This window comes from Panthera tigris, chromosome F3 (assembly GCF_018350195.1).
Source record: "Panthera tigris isolate Pti1 chromosome F3, P.tigris_Pti1_mat1.1, whole genome shotgun sequence".
NCBI classification, from domain to species: domain Eukaryota; kingdom Metazoa; phylum Chordata; class Mammalia; order Carnivora; family Felidae; genus Panthera; species Panthera tigris.
In genome coordinates this window covers 36,089,582-36,112,301 of record NC_056678.1, presented here as the reverse complement: position 1 = coordinate 36,112,301, position 22,720 = coordinate 36,089,582, and the positions used below count along the sequence as shown (strand labels likewise).

The 22,720-nt window shown below is 38.5% G+C and overlaps 1 long non-coding RNA gene across 3 annotated transcripts in view; it reads right to left on the bottom strand.

Moving 5' to 3' along the window:
* Window positions 1-459: 459 nt before the first annotated feature.
* The window catches only part of LOC102957081, a 48,102-nt gene continuing 25,841 nt past the window's right edge, over window positions 460-22,720 (bottom strand). For 2 of the 3 annotated variants that reach the window (XR_006214179.1, XR_006214178.1), the window contains exons 3-6: window positions 5,588-5,669; window positions 3,371-3,476; window positions 2,753-2,849; window positions 460-565 (exon numbers count right to left, since the gene is read on the bottom strand). This is a non-coding gene — a long non-coding RNA (uncharacterized LOC102957081). Of the gene's footprint in view, window positions 566-1,016; window positions 1,090-2,752; window positions 2,850-3,370; window positions 3,477-5,587; window positions 5,670-22,720 lie in introns of those variants that run through there. The other variant, XR_006214180.1, reaches the window with a different exon arrangement.

Genomic DNA, 22,720 nt, shown 5'->3' with positions numbered 1-22,720 from the left:
TTAAAGTTACTGGTAGTCTTTGGTTATCACCTTAAAGTCTATTTGCCAGTTTCTCCAGCCCTGTTCCCTTGAGTTTGAACTCCCTAAGTCCAGATGGGGGCTAGTCTTTGTTTTGTTTGTTTGTTTGTTTGTTTTGCATAAATCCTTTATTTTTGTATTAATTTCTGAATAATCCTTTGTATATTGCATCCTAGAGTGTACCTTTCTATCCAATGGAAGTTAGCATCGCTTCCATAATGGGTACCCTAAAGAATGTGGCTAATAATGTCTTCAATAAAGGGTCACCTGGGTGGCTCAGTCGGTAAAGCATCTGACTTTGGCTCAGGTCATGATCTTGCGGTTCATGAGTTTGAGCCCCGCGTTGGGCTCTGTGCTGACAGCTCAGAGCCTGGAACCTGCTTCGGATTCTGTGTCTCCCTCTCTCTGCCCCTGACCAACTCACGCTCTTTTATACATAAATAAATGTTAAAAAATGAATTATTTATTCTATAAGGTGTTTGGGGCTCAGCACAATTCCTTGTTTGTTGTAAATCCAGCCTTCTTTGGTGTATTTGTAGTCAATACCCTGAAAAAAAAAATGCAGATCTCCAATTAGATCCCTATTCATTAGCTCTGTCAAGAACTTCAGGGGGAATATTTGAGATAACTGTGTGTTGCATCCATGTCCAGAATGAAGGTTATTTGAGACATTAGAGTGTTAATTCTCACTGCTAAGTTGGCAGCCTGATCTGCCTGATTATTTCCTTGTGCAATCAAGCACTCTGATTTTTGGCACCTTGGACAAGGGACTATATAACTACTTCTTTGGGTTCATTACTGCCTCAAGTAAATCCAAAATTTCCTTAGGATGTCCCTGCCCCTCCCCAAGGTGAAAAGTCTCCTTTCCTTCCAAATATTCCATGAGCATGTACTGTGGAAAAGGCATATTTAGAATCACTATATACAATCAATCTGTTCTTTTTTCCTAGATCTAAAGCTTGGATGAGGATATTAAATCCTTTTGCATGAAGGTACCTGGCAAAAAGGCTTTGGCTTCCAAGGTTTGTTGATGGGTTAGCCTTCTGCTTACTGTGGTCCATAAAGTTAATCCTGGAAATGATCAATGTTTCCAAGTTTGGATCCTTAAGAGGTATATCTGTCAAATCAGGGGGGCTAGAATAAACTTGCTCAATTACTTGAATACAGGTGTGTATGTGTTCATCATTACTGGTTGGAAGTAACATGGCTGGATTTAAAGTTGAGACAGATTTTAGAATAACATTAGGATTGTCCAATAATATTGCTTGATATTTGCCCAATCTACCAGACATGAGCCAATATCCTTTTTGTTCCAGCAAAGGAAGAACACAGTGGGAAGTATGTACTGTGGTAGGTTGTCTCAGGGTAAATTTTTCTGCTTCCTGGAAAAGATCACAAGTTGCTGCCACAGCTCATACATATGCCAACCCCACTGTCACTATAGGCAACTGGTCTTCTCATGTTACCAAGAGTCTGTGTTAACACTCCAAGACTCACCCTCTATCTTTCATGAATGGACAAGTCTAAAGGCTTTCTTATGTCTGGAAGTCCCAGTGCTGGTGCCATGAACAACTTTTTTAATGACTTGGAATGGCTGGTGACATTCTCCTGTCCAATTATGGAGTTTATTGTCTCCTCAGTTGAGGGCTTCATTGAAAGGCTTAGCTCTGAATCCAAAGTTGGGAATCTAGATACGGCAGAATTCTGCCATACCTAAAAATCTCCACAGTTGCCTCCAGGTAGTCAGCATGGCAACCCTGATTAATGCCTCTTCCCTATCAGGGAGCAAACTTCTGTGCCCCTAAAGCCATTCAAGCAGAAAATATTTTACTTGTTGAGAAACTCGTCCTCTTTCTTGGACATCTTATCCTCAGTCAGCCAGAAAGTTCTGAGTCGAAATAGTCTTTAGTCTCTGGTCTTACCAGCTATCAAAATGTCTTCCACATATTAAAGCAAGGCACCCTCTGTGAGCTGAAGTTCTCACAGATCTTTAGCTAGAACCTTACCAATAATGGTGGGGACCTTCTTAAATCCTTGGGGGAGTACCATCCAGGAACATTGCTCCTTAATCTTAGTGTCCAAATCTTCCCATTCAAAGGCAAATAGATCTTGAGATTTTGGACTTAGAGGCACATAGAAAAACCCATCCTTGAGCATGGTGAACCAGTGAAAATCTTCAGACAAGGTGATAATAAGCAAGGTTTAAGGATTAGGTACCACCAAGTGGCTATATTCCATTATTTGTCTAGTCACTCTGAGGTCTTGAACAAAGCAATATTCTTTTGTGCAGTCTTCTGAACCAGCAAGATTGGAGTGTTAGGAGGTGAGTGACAGGGCTGAATTAGTCTTATTCCAAAAGGCAATCACCAGAGGCTAAAAACCTCATTTAGAACGTTCCCTTAGGGAACACTGTTTTAGGTTTGGAATCTTTGCCTTAGGGCAAAGCCTCACCTGGAAAGCCGTTAAGATTTTTGCCCAGGGGCCTCTGGGTGGCTCAGTAGGTTAAGCACCCAACTTTGGCTCAGGTCATGATCTCACAGTTTGTGGGTTCGAGCCCCGTGTTGGGCTCTGTGCTGACAGCTTGGAGCCTGGAGCCTGCTTTGGATTCTGTGTCTTCCTCTCTCTCTGCCCCTCCCCTGCTCACACTCTGTCTCTCTCTCTCAAAAATAAATAAATGTAAAAAAAAGATTTTTGCCCATCTGGTCCTCCCATATGCCCAAATGTTGGGGTTTACCTCTTGTAGAATCTCTTCTGACATATTCATAGGCTGTTACTCTCCTCATTGTAATATTGCCTGGAATTCGGAAGCTGCTCTGCTGGTACTTTAATATCTATTCACCCAGACAAAAAAGTGACTTGAGCATTGAGCTTATTCAGCAAGTCCCTTCTGAATAGTGGAGAGGGGCACTCAGGCACATACAAAAAACTATATTTCAAATAAGTTTTTCCAATCTGACAACCTAGGGGTTGAAAGAAGAGTCTTTACAAAGGCTCTCCTGATACTCCCATTACTTTCATAAAGCATAATTTTATTAAGTGAGTATTTAATACAGAATAGGTGGTGCCTGTGTTAATCATCCCGTTTTCTCACTTTCATTTGTGCCCAGGGATCCTTGTGAGAAAGGTTAATGGAGCCTGTGGATTGTAATAGAGTGTGAGCTTTGTCACTCTTGGTCAGTCTTAGTAAGCAGGGATATTTCAAGAGTAATGAGATCTTGCTCCCATTTCCCCCAGTACCTTTATTTAATCTAGGGGCAATTCTTTTCCGATGGTTTTCTTGTTTACAATAGGCACACTTCCAAGTCTCTCCTGTGAAGCATGCTTTCTGATTCTGATTGTCAGGAATTCTTACCTTGGCTTCGTTACCTTTTCTTTGTCTATCCTGCGTGAGGGCAGTAGCAAGCAAGGTCACTTGTTCCATCTTGCACTGTTACTTTTTCTCCTGTTCTTGATCTTTGCTGTTAAAGAGCATAAAGGCAATTTCTACCACTTGTGACATAGACATTTCTATGGCCCCTTGCAACCTCTTAGTTTCTTTTGAATACCTATGACACTGGCATAATTTCCCCTATCATTTGCATCTCAGTTGGGGTCAGCAGCCAGCACCACCATGGTAACTGCAGCCCTTATCGGATTGGCTAGAGCCTCAGCATGAAGCTTATCAGCTTCTTTTAACATCATTCTCCACTCTTCTGGCATAAGGAGAATGATCAGTAAACTATGTACATTTGCACAGATGAGGTTATGGGTGGCAAAATTGGGAGAACAAGTTTTTCATTCTTTTTGGGTCATCTTTATGTGTTGGCATATTATTTTTCCAACTAAACAAGTTGAAATTAGAAAAAGGGAATGTGCCCAAATCATTTCACCAAGTTGGTCACCATTATTTATTTCCCCAGTGGACACTTGCCTTAAAGGGAATTGCCCTGCCTAAATTTGAATGGTTCCCTGGCCAAATTTTGCTCCCCGCCCTGCTGGGTATGAGAAGGAGAGACTATTCCTTTTTGTTCTGACTCCTCATGAGCCTGGGACCCTAAGAGCCCATGGCTCTGAGGCTTGTGTAGCTGGAGCCCCTGCTGCATCTCCATATGGAGGTGGAACTGGAGTCTTTGGTGAATTCAGCTGTATTAGTTGAGAGGTCATCCTCTTGATCATTAGACTCTGATAAAACAATGCCCTTTGGGGGTTGGTTGTACCATAATCTTGTATTTCTTCTGTACCAGCTTGTTCTCATACAACAGCATGAAAGATTGTACATACAGAATTTCATCCATCTCACTTATCCTCTCTCTTACATAACGATTCTAACTGGAGTATAGTTTTATAATTCAAAAACCCATTTCCAGGCCACCTTTCTCCTGAGTCCATGGAGCCTTGTGGCCAAGCAGTATTACAGAAAAATATCACCACTTTTTCATGGGATAACTACAAGTTGCCCAGTTTCTAAAATATTTTTTTAATATTTATTTATGTTTGATACTTAGAGAGACACAGCATGAGTGGGGGAAGGGCAAAGAGAGAAGGAGACACAGAATCCTTAGCAGGCTCCAGGCCCTGAGCTGTCAGCACAGAGTCCAATGCAGGGCTCAAACCCACGAACCGTGGGATCATGACCTGATCACAACCTGAGCCAAAGTCGGATGCTTAACCAACTGAGCCACCCAGGTGCCCCTGCCCAGTTTTTAAGTATGCATGCCAAAGGACTGCAAGAAGGGATCAAATTACTATTACCCATGCTTGGGTTTTAATTTACGTCCTTTATCCTAACCAAGATATTGTCCATACAATGATAGCAAAGCTAGATACGCGTGATCAAGAATTCAACAAACAAGGAAACGAGAACTTCTTTGGGTGGGATCCTTAACTCTTCCTTGAGTGTCAGGATTTCCCCCAACCAAGGCTTCCTTTCAGAAGTCAAAGCTTCCTTGTGGAAGTCTATCAAGGCCCCTAAATAAGGATCAAGGAGAAGAGAGGAAAAACTTGTGCTGTCACACATAAAGTATTCAACAACAGACTTTTTCCAAATCAAGTCCTGTTTTTCCACCTCAAAAATGAAACTAAAGTGCTGAAGGCTGGCATCATCCCACTGTGGGGGAATCCCTAGATATCTAAGCAGCTACTAGGCCCCTTCACAGAATCCCAGGCAAGCAAGAGGTGGCAAACCACAGGCAGGTGTCCGGAGAGGACTGAGAGTCCTTCATGATCACCAATTTTGTTACCAGACAAGAGCCCATTGCCCAGTGCTCAGCAAGTCAAACACTGATGTTGGTTTTGTGGTAGAGAAAAAGGGTTTTATTGCAGGGCACCAAGCAAGGAGATGGGAGAAATTTTCTCAAATCTGCCTCCCCAAAGGATTGCAATTGGATGTATTTCAGGATAAGGGGTCAGGCTATCACAAGGTATATTGTGTGGATGGAATGTGCTGATCAGATATAGGGAAAAAGGGAAGGGAGGTGTCCTCCTTTCTGAGTATGGAAATTCAGGAATCCTATACTTTCATGGGACACATGTTCATTAAATGGTGGGGTAAGGGTAATGATGAGGGAGATGTGAGGTTATTTTCACTCACTCTTGGTCCATTTTGTGCAGCTGCAAGAATTCTTCCTGGTTTGCTCCAGTCTCAGCTAGTCTTGCTGGTGGTCAGTCAACTTCTGCAAAACAAGCTCATAAATCAATAAGGCTAACTAGAGTTTCCTTAGAGAATAACAGTCAAGCACTTGTTAATTCAATGTTTTGGTCTCACTGCCTGTGGAATGAAGATCTTTGCTTTCTTAGCCTATTTTTGGGAGTAAACTTTTGGATCATGGGTGCTGTATCATCTGTGCCCTCTCTGGGGACGTTTCTTGTGTCCATGGTCTAAACCTGGAGAGTGGCCCCAGTCTTTTTTAATTAATTAGTTAAAATTTTAATTCCAGTGTAGGTATACAATGTTATATTAGTTTCAGGTGTATAATATAGTGATTTAACAATTCCATATATTATTCAGTGCCCATCAAGAGATGTGTGTACTCTTAACCTGCTTCACCTTTTTCGCCCATTTCACCCACCCACTTCCCTTCTGGTAACCATCAGTTCTCAATAGTTAAGAGTCTGTTTTTGGTTTCTCTCTCCCTCTTTGCTCATTTGTTTTGTTTCTTAAATTCCACATATGAGTGAAATCATATGATATTAGTCTTCCTCTGACTTATTTCGCATAGCATTTTACTACCTAGACCCATCCATGTTGCAAATAGCAAGATTTCATCATTTTTATGGCTGAATAATAATCCACTGTGTGTGTGTACCACAGCTTCTTTATCCATTCATCTATCGATGGATACTTGGGCTCCTTCCATATCTTGGCTACTGTAAAGAATGCTGCAGTAAAATAGGGATGCAGATGTCCCTTCAAATTAGTATTTTCATAATCTTTGGGTAAATACTCAGCAGTGAGATTACTGGATCTTAGGGCAGTTCTATTTTTAACTTTTCAAGGAACTTCCATACTCTTCCACAGCAGCTACACCAGTTTGCATTCCCACCAACAGTACACGAGGGTTTCTTTTTCTCTGCATCCTTGCCAACATTTGTTGTCTCTTGTGTTTGTAATTTTAGCCATTCTGACAGGTATGAGGTGATATCTCATTGTAGTTTGGATTTGCATTTCCCTGATGATGACTGATGTTGAGCATCTTCTCACATGTCTGTTGGCCATCTGGATGTCTTCTTTGGAGATATATCTGTACATGTTTTCTGCCCATTATTAATTGGATTCTTATTATTATTATTTTTTTTTTTTGGTGTTGAGTTGTATTAGTTCTTTACATATTTTGGATACCCTTTATTAGATATGTCATTAGCAAGCATCTTGTTACATTCAGTATGTTGTCTTTTAGTTTTGTTGATTGTCTCCTTTATTGCCCAGAAGCCTTTTTATTTTGATGTACTCCCAGTAGTTTATTTTTCCTTTTAGGCCCCTTGCCTCAAGGGACATATCTAGAAACCTGTTGCTATGACCAATGTCAGAGAAATCACTGCCTAGAATTTTTATCTAGAATTTTTATGGTTTCAGGTCTCACATTTAGGTCCTTACTCCATTTTGAGTTTGTTTGTGTGTGGTGTTAGTGGTCCAGTTTCATTCTTTCGCTTGTAGTTGCCCAGCTTTACTAACACCATTTTTGAAGAGAATTTTTCCTATTGCATATTTTTGCCTCTTTTGACAAAGATTACTTGACCATACAATTGTGAATTTATTTCAGGCCCTGAAATAAATATTCAGGCCCTGAAAGCTGGGCAACTACAAGCGAAACTTTCTATTCTGTTCCATTGACCTATGTGTATTTTTGTGCCAATAGCATACTGTTTTGACTACTACCATTTTACAATACAACTTGAAATCTGGATCAAGATTGCTTCAGCTATTTGAGTCTTTTGTGGTTCTATATCAATTTTAGAATTGTTTGCTCCTAACTCTGTGAAAAATGCTATTGGTAGTTTGATAGGAATTACATTGAATGTGTATATTGCCTTAGGTAGTATAGACATTTTAACAATACTTGTCCTTCAAATCCATAAGCATGGAATATTGTTCCATTTCTTTGTGTCATCTTCAATTTCCTTCATCAGTACTTTATAGTTTTGAGTACAGGTCTTTCACCTCCTTGGTTAAGTTTATTCCTATGTATTTCATTATTTTTGGTGAAATTGTAAATGGGACTTTTTTCTTAATTTCTTTTTCTGCTGTTTTATTATTAATGTACAGACATGAATTTGCTCCAGTTTTTCCATAGAAAGGCTTTTTGGTTTGAGTCACTATTAAGATGATCCTAATCATCAGTGGCCAGATAATGAATCCTTTAAGTTGGTTATGATTGAAAGGAAACAAATTCTTTGTAGGGAGTTCTCAATTGTCTTATTTGTCTCAATTGTCTCAATTGTCTTAGTATAACAGCTAGCTTTAGGAACACCCTTTGAGAAGATGAAAGAACAGAAAGTAGACTTAACACAAAGGTTCATGGCCACATCCAGCTAATTCCCCTTATCAAAATCTGGCCGCATAGGCCTGTTTTAACTTTCCTTTCCCTACATGACTTACAGAAAGCACTCTGGCCTAGTCTCTTGCTTCAAAGAATACAGGTTACTCACGTAAATGCTGAAAGCTAGGAAATGAATTTAACACAAGCTCCCAAAGCTAGCAGTAAGCCTCACTTTACTCCTACTTTATAGGACTTTGTAATCGGGCCCTACCAGCTTCAGGCATTCTTACACAATGTCCTTTGTAGATGTATCCTAGACCCTTCACCAAAAAGAAATTTATATCCTCTTATCAGAAACATATGTTTTTTCAGTTATAAAGTCCTTTTATCTCCACTTTCAGAACATCAGACCAAATTCAGAAAGAAATTAGAAAGATTAGTGGCCATTCACAAAACGCCCTTCACAGAGAAAACAGCTGAACAGATCTCTATGTTCATCTATATGTATGTGTATTATGTATATTACAGATAAGGTTTTTTTGACCTTCAGATGGTATTGCCAAAATTAATTTGAAAAGAGCTCTATTTAATTGGCTAAACAGAATTAAGCGTTTATGTCAATTTGCTTTCTAAAATTCTAAAAAATAACATAAACACTAATCCAAATGAATTTCAGGCTCATGTGATCTGGGAAAATATTCAATAATGGTAACTTTAAAAACAAGTTTTCACTCTTATGTGGATCCTGAGAAACTTAACAGAAGACCATGGGGGAGGGGAAGGGAAAAAAAAAAGTTCGAGAGGGAGGGAGCCAAACCATAAGAGACTCTCAAAAACTGAGAAAAATCTGAGGGTTGATGGGGGACGGGAGGGAGAGGAGAGTGGGTGATGAGTATTGAGGAGGGCACCCATTGGGATGAGCACTGGGTGTTGCATGGAAACCAATTTGACAATAAATTTCATATTAAAAAATAAATACATAAAAATAAAAATAATGCCTTAAAAAATAAAAATAAAAAAATAAAAACAAAACTAACAGTTATTTTACCAGGAAAAGATGGGTTTATTTGGGAATAGCAGAGAATTGCAATCCAGGACAAGCAAGCTACTGCAAAACCATAGATAAGTCTGGTGAACAAGGGAGAAGTGTACCCTTTATAGAAGAAAGGAAAAGCTGAGAAGGCTGTTAGAAGCAAAATTCCATTACAGTAAACTGGAAGTTTGAAGCCTAGTGGCTTCTCATTGGCTGAATTATGACTAACTCTTATCGGCTGGGCTGTCGCCAGAGGAGGAGGGAATTCTTTCTTCCTCTTCCCAGGGTAGTAAAATATATCCATGTGCAAGGTCCACCTCTTCTCATTGAATTTGCAATCGACAAGAAGCAATAGGCATGAGAGCTCCTCCTAACTCCATTTTAGTAAGGCTTCCCTTTACTAGTTTTTACATTTCCCCCTTCTAACCAAGATCTTTCTTCCAAAGTCTCACTGATGAAGAGTCAGGTTCTTCATAGGTAGTGGTTTTGTCCTTCAGTGTCAAGAAGGACCTTTCCTGGTTGTCATGACATTGGAGAAGAAGGGCATAGCAGTTGGAAACCACTGAAGGCCACATTTGAGTAACAAGGAGGGTTAGGGGAATCTCTCAGGCACTTCCCATCTGAAGTCTATATCTTCTCAAGGTTGTAAGCTTTGGAGACCATATTTTTTTATTTTTCTTTTTTTTTTTTTTAAATTTAGATTCAAATACACTTAGATGTATGGTGTAGTATTGATTTCAGGAGTAGAATTTAGTGATTCAGGAAACAACAGATGTTGGCAAGGATGTGGAGAAAGGGGAACCCTTTTGTACTGTTGGAGGAAATGCAGACTGGTGCAGCCACTTTGGAAAACAGTATGAAGTTTCCTCAAAAAGTTAAAAAGTGAACTACCCTGTGACCCAGCAATTGAATTGGAGATCATCTTGAAGCACTAAGCCAGCATCACCTTAGTGGATACATCTTAAAGATTGATAAACAACAACGACAGAATCAAAAGTATCAGGATAATTCCAAACTGTATGTTGGTTCTAAACCAAGACCATAGGTCTAATAGTAACCAACTAAAAATATTTATTGGCATTTATTCCAACTTAGGAAAGAAAAATTCTTCCCACAGACACAAACCTAGAGTCATGTATGTCTCCTAGAAGTCCCTTTTAAAAGTGGCTATGAAGCAAAAGAGTGAAAGAAATAACCAGGTACATTTGGGAAGATGCATTGCAGGTATAAACAAAGCAATAGTTAATTAACTTTTTGCAAGAACAGTCAGCAAAGCTTCAGACGTATTAAAAATATTGTCCTCTCCAAGAGCTGTGGGTTTTTTTAACTTTATTTTTGATGATGAGAGAGAGATAGTGTGATCTTTATTTTTGAGAGAGAGAGAGAGACTGAGACCCTGACCCCGACCCCGTGTGAGCAGGGAAAGAACAGAGAGAGAGGGAGACACAGAATTTGAAGCAGGCTCCAGGGTCTGAGCTGTCAGCACAGACCCTGATGCTGGGCTCAAACTCACAAACCTTGAGATCATGACCTGAGCTGAAGTCAGACACTTAACCAACTGAGCCACCCAGGAGCCCCTCAAAAGAGCCATTGTGAAAACAAATATTATCCAGTAATACAGTCTGTAAAGTTATAAATTTGGAAACCATGAATTTGGATTAGAATACAACATAATAGTTTACATGAAAGAAAGACTTTTAGGAATTCTGAACCTTCTAACCCTTCAGAAAAGTTCATAATGAGATGATAATGAGGCTGTTCTCAAAAAGACCATAATCAAAAGAGATTTTCCCCCTTTTATAAAAGATTGGTAAATGCAGATAAGGGCATTTTCTTTCCACAAAGGGATGGAAGAAGCAACAGCAGGAAAAGGAAAGAAATGTATACAGACCTGGTCCAGGCATCTCGAGAAAGCTGTCTCATCAAATGTCATCTGCTTCAATTCCAGGAAATCTTAGTCACCAGATGGTTTTGCAGGTCCAGCCAGGGTTTGGTGCTTTCTTTAGATGAGTCACATGAATAAACGAGTATATTCCCTGGACTTTGGCAATATAAAGGTTGTTTAGTAGTACCTGATAAGGGCCCTTCCACTGAGGCTGAAGAGAGTTTTTCTAGAAGTGTCTTTTCCAATAGACAAAATCTCCAGGTTGCAAGGTATGATGCTTAAGATCTTCATCTTCCTGGAGTGCATGGTGAAAAGATTGTCCTACCAAAGCATAATTGTTTTTAATAGAAGCAACTAGGCCTTTACAATACTGAAGTATATTTCCTTTTATCAGCTGTGAGTCAAAGGTGGCAGAGGCCAAGTGCATTGGATGCCCTGTGATTATCTCAAAGGATAAAAGTCAAAGGGAGTAGATTTGAGTTAGAAAAACCAACATCAGTGCTTTTAGCCAAAAGATTTGGAGGGTCTCTACAAATTTTGTCAATTTAGTCTTTTTTCTTCCTGAGCTAATTTTGTTTTTTTAATTTTAATTCCAATACAGTTAACATACAGTACTATATTAGTTTCAGGTGTATAATATAATGATTCAAAAATTCCATACATCAGTCTGTGCTCATCATGGTAAGTATATTCTTAATCCCCTTCACCTATTTCACCCATCCCCCCCCCCCACCTCTGGTAACCATCAGTTCTCTATGGTTGAGAGTCTATTTTTTGGTTTGTCTTTTTTTTCTTGGTTCCTTTGTTTTGTGTCTTAAATTCCACATATGAGTGAAATCATATGGTATTTGTCTTTCTCTGACTGATGTATTTCACCTAATATTATAATCTCTAGATCCATCCATGTTATTGCAAATGGCAAACTTTCATCCTTTTTTATGGCTGAATAATATTCCAGTGTGTGTGTGTGTGTGTGTGTGTGTGTGTGTGTGTGTACGTACACCTTTTCTTTATCCATATATCTATTGTTGGACATTTGGGCTACTTCCAGAATTTGTCTACTGTAAATAATGCTGCAATAAAATAGGGGTGCATGTATCTTTTTAAATTGGTGTTTTGTATTATTTGGGTAAATACCCAGAAGTGCAATTACTGGATCATATGATAGTTCTATTTTTAACTTTTTGAGGAAACTAAACACTGTTTTCCCCAGTGACTGTACCAGTTTGCATCCCACTAACAGGGAACAAGTGTTCTTTTTTCTCCACATCCTTGCCAACACTTGTTGTTCTCTGTTTTTTATCATAGCCATTCTGGCAGGTGTGAAGTGATATCTCATTGTAGTTTTGATCAGCATTTCCCTGATGATGAGTGATGTTGAGCATCTTTGCATGTGTCTGTGGGCCATCTGGATGTCTTCTTTGGAGAAATGTCCATTCATGTCTTCTGTCCATGTCCATGACTTCTTTATATATTTGGAATATTAACCCTTTATAGATATGTCATTTGTAAATATCTTGTCCCATTCAGTAAGTTATCTTTTAGTTTTGTTGATTGTTTCCTTTGCTCTCTAGAAGCTTTTTTATTTTGATGTAGTGCCAGTGGTTTATTTTTGCTTTTGTTTCCCTTGCCTCCGGGGACATATCTAGAAATATGTCGTTTTGACCAGTGTTAGAGAAATTACTGCCTGTGCTTTCTTCTAGGATTTTTATGGTTTCAGGTCTCACATTTTAGGTCCTTAACCCATTTTAAGATTATGTTTGTGTATGGTGTAAGAAAGTGGTTCAGTTTCATTCTTCTGCTTGTAGGTGTCCAGTTTTTCCAACACCATTTGTTGAAGAGACTTTTTCCTATTGCATATTCTTGCCTCCTTTGTCAAAGATTAATATATATTTGTATATTTATTTATGGATTTTCTATCCTGTTCCATTGATCTGTGTTTCTATTTTTATGCCAGTACCATACTGGTTGATTACTATAGCTTTGTAATATAACATGAAGTCTGGAATTATGATATCTCCAGCTTTGCCTTTCTTTTTCAAAATTACTTTGGCTATGCAGGGTCTTTTTTGGTTCCATACAAATTTTAGGATTGTTTACTCTGGTTCTGTGAAAAATGCTGTTGGTATTTTGATAAGGATTGTATTGAATGTGTAGATTGCTTTGGGTAGTATAGATATTTTAACAATATTTATTCTTCCAATCCATGAAAATGGAATATTTTTACATTTCTTTGTGTCATCTTAATTTCATCACTGTTTTATAGTTAGGAGCACAGGTCTTTTTATTTTTGGTTAGGTTTATTCCTAGGTACCAGATTATTTTTGGTACAATTGTAAATGAGATTTTTTTTCTTAATTTCTCCTTATGCTGCTTCATTATTAGTGTATAGAAACACAAAAGATTTCTGCACATTGATTTTTGTATTCTACAAATTTACGGGATTCATTTATTCTAGTAGTTTTTTGATAAAATCTTTTGGCTTTTCTATATATAGTGTCTTGTCATCTGCAAATAGTGAAAGGTTTACTTCTTCCTTACCAATTTAGATGACTTTTATTTCCTGTTTAATTGCTGTAACTAGGATTTCCAGTACTATGTTGAATAAAAATGGTGAGACCATCCTTGTCTTGTTCCTGACCTTCAGAGGAAAGCTCTCAATTTTTCCCCATTAAGTATGTTCACTGTGGGTTTTTCATAGATGACTGTTATTATGTTGAGGTATGTTCCCTCTAAACCCACTTTGTCAAGGGCTTTTCTAATGAATGGATGGTGTACTTTGTCAAATGATTTTTCTGCATATTGAGATGACCATATGGGTTTTTATTCTTTCTCTTATTGATGTGATGTATCATGTTGATTTGCAAATATTTTTTTCAATTTTTTAGGTTTGTTTGTTTATTTTGAGAGACAAAGAGCAGGGGAGGGCAGAGAGAGAGAGAGGGTCCCAAGCAGGCTCTGAGTTGTCAGTGTGGAGCCTGATGCAGGGTTCCAAATCATAAACTGTGAGATCATAAACTGAGCTAAAACCAAGAGTCAGATGCTCAACTGACTGAGCCAACCAGGCACCCCTACTGTCTTGCAAATATTAAACCATCCCTGCGTCCGAGAATAAATCCCACTTTATCGTTGTGAATGATTTTTTAAATGTATTGTTGGATTCTGTTTGCTAGTATTTTTTTAATGTTTATTTATTTATGAGAGAGAGAGAAAAGAGAGAGAGAGAGAGAAAAGAGAGAGAGAATGAGAATATGTGCAGGGGAGAGGCAGAGAGAGAGAGAGAGAGAGAGAGAGAGAGAGAGAGAGAGAGAATCCAAAGCGGGCTCTGAACTATCAGTGCAGAGCCTGATGCGGAGCTTGAACACAAGAACCATGAGATCATGATCTGAGCTGAAGTCAGACACTTAACCAACTGAGCCACCCAGGTGCCCCTGTTTGTTAGTATTTTGTTAGGATTTTTGCATCTAAGTTCATCAGAGATTTTGGCCTATAGTTTTCCTTTTTTGTGGTGTCTTGATCTGGTTTTGGTATCAGAGTAATGCTGACCTCAGAATGAATTTTGAAGTTTCCTTCTGTTTTGGGGAATAGTTTGAGTAGAACAGGTATTAAGTCTTCCTTATGTGTTTTGTAGGATTCACCTGTGAAACCATCTGGTCCTGGACTTTTGTTTGTTGGAAGTTTTTTGATTACTGATTCAATCTCCTTGCTGATAATCAGTCTATCCAAATGTTTTATATTTTCCTACTTCAATTTTTGTAATTCATGTTTCTAGGAATTTATCCATTTCTTCTAGGACGTCTAATTTGTTGGCATATAGTTTTTCATAATATTTTTGACAATTGTGTTTCTGTGATGTTGGTTGTTATTTCTCCTCTTTCATTGATGATTTTGTTTATTCAAGTCCTTTTTTTTTTTCTTTTGAGTCTTGGCTATAGATTTATCCATTTTGTTGGTGTTTTCAACAAAATTTGAGTTTGAAACCAACTCCTGGTTTCATTAATCTGTTCTGGTTTTTTAGTTTCTATTTTGTTTATTTCTGCTCTGATCTTTATTATTTCCTTTCTCCTGCTGATTTTAGGATTCTTGTTGTTGTTGTTGTTCTTTTTCTAGCTCCTTTAGGTATAAAGTTTGGTTTTTTATTTGAGATTTTTCTTGATTTGATGTAGGCCTGTTATTGCTATAAACTCCCCTCTTAGAACTGCTTTTGCTGCATCCCCAAATTTTGGACCACTGTGTTTTAATTTTCATTTGTATCCATGTATTTTTTGATCTCCACTTTAATTTCTTGGTTGACCTATTCACTGTTTAGTAGCATGTTATTTAATCTCCAGGTATTTTCATTCTTTCCAGATTTTTTCTTGTGGTTGATTTTTTTGTTTTTTCTAATGTTTGTTTATTTTTGAGAAAGAGAGGTGGGGGCAGGAGCAGAGACAGAGTGAGACACAGAATCCAAATCAGTCTCCAGGTTCTGAGGTGTTGGCACAGAGCTTGAACCCACGAACCTCAAGATCTGAGCTGGAGTCTGATGCTTAACTGACTGAGCCACCCAGGCATCCCACTTGTGATTGATTTCTAATTTCATAGTGTTGTGGTCAGAAAAGATGCATGGTATGACTTCGATATTTTTGAATTTGTTGAGAATTGTTTTGTGCCCTATTATGTGATCTGTTCTAGAGAATGTTCCATGTACACTTGAAAAGAATGTGTATGCTGCTCTTCTAGTATTGGATATTCTGAATATATGTTAGATCTATCTTGTCCAATATGTCACTCAAAGCCACTATTTCCTTGTTGATTTTCAGTCTAGATGATGTGTCCATTGATATAAGTGAGGCGTTAAAATGCCCTACTATTGTTGTATTACTATCAACTAATTCCTTTGTTGGTAGCTTCTTTATGTATTTGGGTGCTCCCATGTTGGCTGCATAAATATTTGCAATTGTATTTTCTTGTTGGATTGTTCCTTTTATGATTATATAGTGTCATTCTTTGTTTCTTGTTACATTCTTTGTTTTAAAGTCTTTTTATTTTTATTTTTTTGGTCCAATTCAGTCTTAATAAATAGTGTTGCCAGTGCATTCAACTAACCCTGAGGATTGAGGATGCTGGTCGCAATGAAAGTGTTGTAAAACCAGCCAAATAGCATAGATGTGTCAAAACATCTGACCAATAAAATGAGTTCCTCAATCACTATGAGGTTTAAAAGGGGTATCCCAAGTAGGGATAATCTTTTCTAACATAATTTTAGCCACATAAGAGGCATTGGCCTATCTGCAGTGGAAAGCTGCAGTCCAGTAAGAAAACATACAAACCATGACTAAAACATATTTTATCCATGATATGGAGGGAGCTGTATGAAACTCATTTGCCAAGACTTAAATTGTTCGTTTGGCAATTTAACATGCCCAAGGATGGTATGGACACGTTTCTCAATATTGTAATTTGGACAAGAGGGACAACCAAGGTAGGCACTTTTTGTGGTCTTGTTGATATTTTCCCACCAATATTGGTTCATGAACACTACCATTTTATCAATAGAACAGTGGTTTGATGCATATACATTTGTAAGTAGTGGGAATTTTAGAATTTCTGGTAGAGCTAGATAGGTATTTGGTCCAAACCAGAGTTCTTTTTATCAAACCAACAATTATTAGATTTCTAATAGTGTTTCTTCTCTTCTGGAGCCAATTTTTGGGCATTGCTAATCACTTTTTCTCAGTTGTCATTTGGGAGACTATCCCTTGAAACATGACAGAGGTCTAACTATTGGTCTCCATGAGAACTGCATATTTGGTGGAAATATCAGCAAGGTAGTTTCCTTTGGCAACCTAGAAGAGTCTGAAATGTCTAAGAATCTTAATAGCTAGAGCTACTGGCAAAAAGTATGGTATCTAATAAATTTTTGACATAGGAGCTATTTTTTAATAACTATTTATTAATTTACATCCAAGTTAGCATACAGTGCAACAATGATTTCAGGAATAGATTCCTTAATGCCTTACCCATTTAGCCCATCCCTCCTCCCACAAACCCTCCAGCAGCCCTCTGTTTGTTCTCTATATTTAAGAGTCTCTTATGTTTTGTCCCCCTCCCTGTTTTTATATATTTTTTGCTTCCCTTCCATTATGTTCATCTGTTTTGTATCTTAAAGTCCTCATATGAGTGAAGTCGTATGATATTTGTCTTTCTCTGACTAATTTCGCTTAGCATAATACCCTCTAGTTCCATCTGCGTAGTTTTAAATAGCAAGATTTCATTCTTTTTGATTGCTGATTAATACTCCATTGTATATATACCACATCTTCTTTATCCATTCATCCATCAATGGACATTCGGGTGATAGGAGCCATTTTTAAATGTCTTCCCATTGGAGATAAGGAGACATCATTGTTTCCATACCATTCCAAAATTATGAGCTACCCCAAAGTCATCAGTATAAATGTTTGTAGTTTTATCCTTAGCTAAAATACACACTTAAGTAAGGGCATATAACAGCCTGTTGAGTAAAGGTAAAGGTAAAGGTGCTGCCTCAATGACTTCAAAAGGAGTTCCAACAGAATTCCTGGCATGATATTTACCATTTTTACCCTTTAATTAGTAACCATCAGTAAACTATGAAAAATCTGCATTGGTTAGAAGGGTTTCCTATAAATTGTCACAGGAAGTCAAAAGGTGATCTGTCAATGTTAAACAGTTGTGAGAGGTTTTGTCTGCAAAGGAGGGGAGAAGGATAATAGGGTTGAGATTACTGCAATGAGAAAAAGCTACCCGAGGAGCAGTTAATGGGAAGATTTCATAGGAGGTGAGGTGACCTGCGGAAAGGTGTTGAAGGTGATGAAAATTCAGCAGGGCATTTACTGCATGAGGCTTAAGGATGGTTAAAAGGGACCCTATGACTATTTCTTCAGTGGCCTTAACTTAAAAAGGCAGTGGAGGGAATGGCTCTGAGGCAAGGGGGATATCCCTGTGCCACAGGGTCTAGTTGTTGGCTGTAATACCCTATGGTATTACATTACATGGTAATGGTCTCCTTGATTTGGGGTGAACACTCCAAGGGCGTTCCCATTCTTCTCACATACAAAAAGGGAAAGGGAAAATTTGTAATTAGGGTGTCCAAGGGCAGAGGGCTTTATTATGCTTTTCTTTAGACTCTCAAATGCTGTTTCACCATGTTGCCAAATAATAAGACTAGGTTTGTCTTTTCTTAGTAAGGCATATAGAGGTTAAGCCTTAAGAGAGAGGTTTGGAATCCAATTTCAACAGTAGCCAGCTAATCCAAGAAAGTCTTATAATTGGAGTTTAAAGTTTTGGGAAATTCAGGATGCCTTGAAGTCTACCTAGATACAAATGTAGTCCTTGTTTTGAGACCAAGTTGCCTAAATATTGAAACTGAGGTTTAGCAAACTTTTCTTTTGAGACTTTATGTCCCTTTGAAGCCAGAAGTTTTAACATGTGCGTGCTGTCTTCCTGTGAAGACGTTTGAGAATGGAAGCATAAAAGCAAATCATCTGTGTGTTGTAAAAGTATAGGGCCTACAGAAAACTTTATATCATCCATATAAGCTTTTAAGGTTTGTGAAAAATAAGGACTCTCTGTGTAACCCTGGGGCATTGCTGTCCAGGTGGCTTTCCATTCTTCCCAAGTGAAAGCAAGAAGATATAGACTTCTTTTTCAAATGAAGTAATTAAAAATGCACTGCATATGTCAATCACAGTGAACAATTTGCTTTCAGTGGCAATAGATGTCAGTAGCATATGAGAGTTGGAAATATGAGAGTACAGAGGGATAACAATGTTATTTGTTGCACAGAGGTCCTGAACAAAATCTCCATCTTTGGCCACCAGGTTTTTTCACAGGTAAAATTGGAATATTACAGGGACTACTGTAGCAGATAATGAGACCCTGAACCTTGGAATCTCCTGTAATGGGCTTGATGCCTTGAAGGGCTTCTTTATTTATAGGGTATTAGTTCTAGGGAGAGGTTTTGAGTGATCTTTTTGAATCTTGATGGGAGGTACACTATGGACTCTGCACATATCAGTTGAATATTTTGCCCATAAAGAGGACGGTAGATGATCTAATAGGAACAAATGATCAGTGTCCTCACACTCAGCTATAGTACCATCAGAGACGAAGTATAGAAAAATGCCAAAGCATCACTTCTTTTCCCTGGTTGGCTATTTTAGTTACTACTGTCAAATTCTAGAATTATTTTCCCCTTTCAGGAGAAAGAAATTTTTGCATGATATTTTTCTAAGAAATCTTGAAATAAATAGGATGGGGGAACTAAAGAGAAAATAGTGTGCGTGTGTCTCAAAGAGCTTAGACAAAAGGGAATAGGTTCAGAGACAGGAGTTTGTTGGGATTTATTAGAGACCCCCACTCTTTAAACTGTTCAGTACTCCAAGGCAGAGGCTGCTTTATAGCAATGGAGTTAAGCACCAAGAATGTAGCTCTGGTGTCAGTAGGACCAAAGATTCATTCCCAATCTGAAGAGTGGTTTCTCTGATATGATCAAGACAAATGATTGGGAAGAGCTTCAGTAGCTCCTTGGACCCCCATCACTGGAAATTAGGAAGACATTAGAATGGTCAGCCAGAGGGCTGAAGGCACCTAAAGCACTTAAATTTCTAACAATCTCTTTTCCAATGTCCTAGCTCTTTGAAATAATAGCAAAAAATTAGGTTTCCTGTTTTGCTTAGAAGTCTTCACTCGCTAGAGTTGAACATTGAAAAATTTAGTGCTCTTTCCTTTAAATAACTCATCAAGGCTGCAAGCGAGCTGCTTTGTCAAATTAAACCTGGAGTGGATATGATTTCCTATTCCATCATGGTCTTTGTAACTAAAAGGGAAAGATTTCAGATAAGCCCATTAATAAACATCGTGCTAAATGCTACCCAAGGGGATTGAACATCTAACAGAAGACCAGAATTTTTTTTAAAGACAGTTTGGAGTCAAGTGTAATAATCATGAACACATTCATCAGGCTTTTGTGTTTGAGCTTGATCTAGCATCTTGCCAAAAGTTAGGGGTCTGTTTCTCTAAATCCCTTTCAAGATGTTCCTATCAGACTAGTTTCATTCAACGTTTGGACAGGTCCTCATCAACAAGCATGTGGACTAATTAATACAAATCTGAGAAATTGGGTTGGCAAGTTTTGAAAACCATGTTAAATCCTTCAGCAAACATATGAAGGTCTTCAGTCACTTTAGGAATCTCTTTATGGCTCACAATTCAACCTTAGCCCAAGAACATAAGAAACTTGGGATTTGTTTAGATCCTCAGAAGACTTAACTTTGTTTTCTTTTTTTTTTTTTCCAATATATGAAATTTATTGTCAAATTGGTTTCCATACAACACCCAGTGCTCATCCCAAAAGGTGCCCTCCTCAATACCCTTCCCCCACCCTCCCCTCCCTCCCACCCCCCATCAACCCTCAGTTTGTTCTCAGTTTTTAACAGTCTCTTATGCTTTGGCTCTCTCCCACTCTAACCTCTTTTTTTTTTTTTTTTCCTTCCCCTCCCCCATGGGTTTCTGTTAAGTTTCTCAGGATGCACATAAGAGTGAAACCATATGGTATCTGTCTTTCTCTGTATGGCTTATTTCACTTAGCATCACACTCTCCAGTTCCATCCACGTTGCTACAAAAGGCCATATTTCATTCTTTCTCATTGCCACGTAGTATTCCATTGTGTATATAAACCACAATTTCTTTATCCATTCATCAGTTGATGGACATTTAGGTTCTTTCCATAATTTGGCTATTGTTGAGAGTGCTGCTATAAACATTGGGGTACAAGTGCCCCTATGCATCAGTACTCCTGTATCCCTTGGGTAAATGCCTATCAGTGCTACTGCTGGGTCATAGGGTAGGTCTATTTTTAATTTTCTGAGGAACCTCCACACTGCTTTCCAGAGTGGCTGCACCAATTTGCATTCCCACCAACAGTGCAAGAGGGTTCCCGTTTCTCCACATCCTCTCCAGCATCTATAGTCTCCTGATTTGTTCCTTTTGGCCACTCTGACTGGCATGAGGTGATATCTGAGTGTGGTTTTGATTTGTATTTCCCTGATAAGGAGCGACGTTGAACATCTTTTCATGTGCCTGTTGGCCATCCGGATGTCAGAAGACTTAACTTTAAAGGGGCAGGTTTTAATAGGTTTAGGAGAGGAGAGGGTGGAGAAAGTTTTGAGGGCAGAAATTCAGCAAACATATTAGAATGAGGGATCAGGGGGAATAGAGGAAATGGGGAAGGTGCAGAGAGAATAGAAGATGATACCAGAAGTGGGGCCCGAGAGTAAGGCAGCTGTCACCTGTCTGTAGACAAAGATGGGGGAGGGGAAAAAGAGGCCTCAGAGCCTCTTTTCCTTTTTTTTTTTAAAATTTTTTCTTTTTGGTCTCAGTTAATAGATTTTGTTTTGCAGAGGCAATTTTATATTCCTGATGATGTTTGGAAGCTTCAAAATACCAATTAAAATAGGAAGCTCATTCAGTTTTGTCAATTTTAGATCATGGCTGTCCAATTCAGTTTTGAGAAAATTAAGTTTGAGGAGACTGGAAGTTCCCCATAATGGCTGCTGAAGTCTAAATTACTTTTGGGTAAGTCAGTCCATTTAGTTATAAACGTGCATGCAGAGGAACGATTGATTATAAACATAAAGCTGGCCAGAGTCCCAGAAGGTGGAGTGGGCACTTCAAAGCATTTTGATGACTGTGTTCCCATTTCTTAGTTTTTTTGTTTTCTTTAGAGCAAAATTAAATTTCTACACAGCACTATTTTGACAGGAATAGCCTGGTTCCAGAAGGAGTCAGACCAAAGGCCAGCAGAGTTCCATCAGGAACAGTCCAATTCTGAAAAGAGTTGAACCACAGGCCAGAAGACTACTGTTAGAGATTTTTTTTTTTAAAGAAGAGTGGGCTTAAAACATATCCCAAATAAAGCCTGGAGAGATTGAACACACATCTGTCTGCTCACTAGCCTTGGAGTTCCTGGGCATCTTCTCTGGATCCCACTTCTAGTCACCAAATAATGTTAAACTTAAAAAGAAAACTGCTAGTCATTTTGCAAATAAAATATGGATTTATTTAGAAATAGCAAAGAATTTCAATCCAGGACAAGCAAGCGATGGCAAAACCATACACAAGTGTGGAGAACAAAGGAGAGGTATAGTTTTTTTATAGAGGAAAGGGGAAATTGGGAAGGCCATTATAAACCAAAAGTCCATTGGTGCAAACTGGGAGTTTGGAGTATAGTGGCTTCTCATTGACTAAGTTGTGACTGTCTCTCATTGACTGGGTTGTTGCTGGGGGAGGAGGGAAGGCTTTCTTCCTCCTGCTGGAGTAGTAAAATGTATCCATGTGTGAGGGGGGGCCTGGGTGGCTCAGTCAGTTAAGCGTCTGACTTCAGCTCAGGTCACAATCTCACGGTGAGTTCGAGCCCCTCCTCGGGCTCTGGGCTGATGGCTCAGAGCCTGGAGCCTGCTTCCGATTCTGTGTCTCCCTGTCTCTCTGCCCCTCCCCCGTTCATGCTCTGTCTCTGTCTCAAAAATAAATAAATGTTAAAAAAAAATGGTATCCATGTGCAAGGTCCATCTTGTCCTGTTGGATTTGCAATTTATAAGAAGTGGCAGGGCATAAGAGCTTCCCCTGCTAAACCTCCCAATTCCATTTTAGTGAGATTTAATACATAGTATTAAAGCTAATTTAAGGTTGTTGGTTTAATTAAAATAGACACATCTTTAGACTTACCAGCATTCAATATAATACTTTTATCCTACATATGTTCACTAATCAAATAACTTCATGTTAACCCTGTTACAAAATTCATC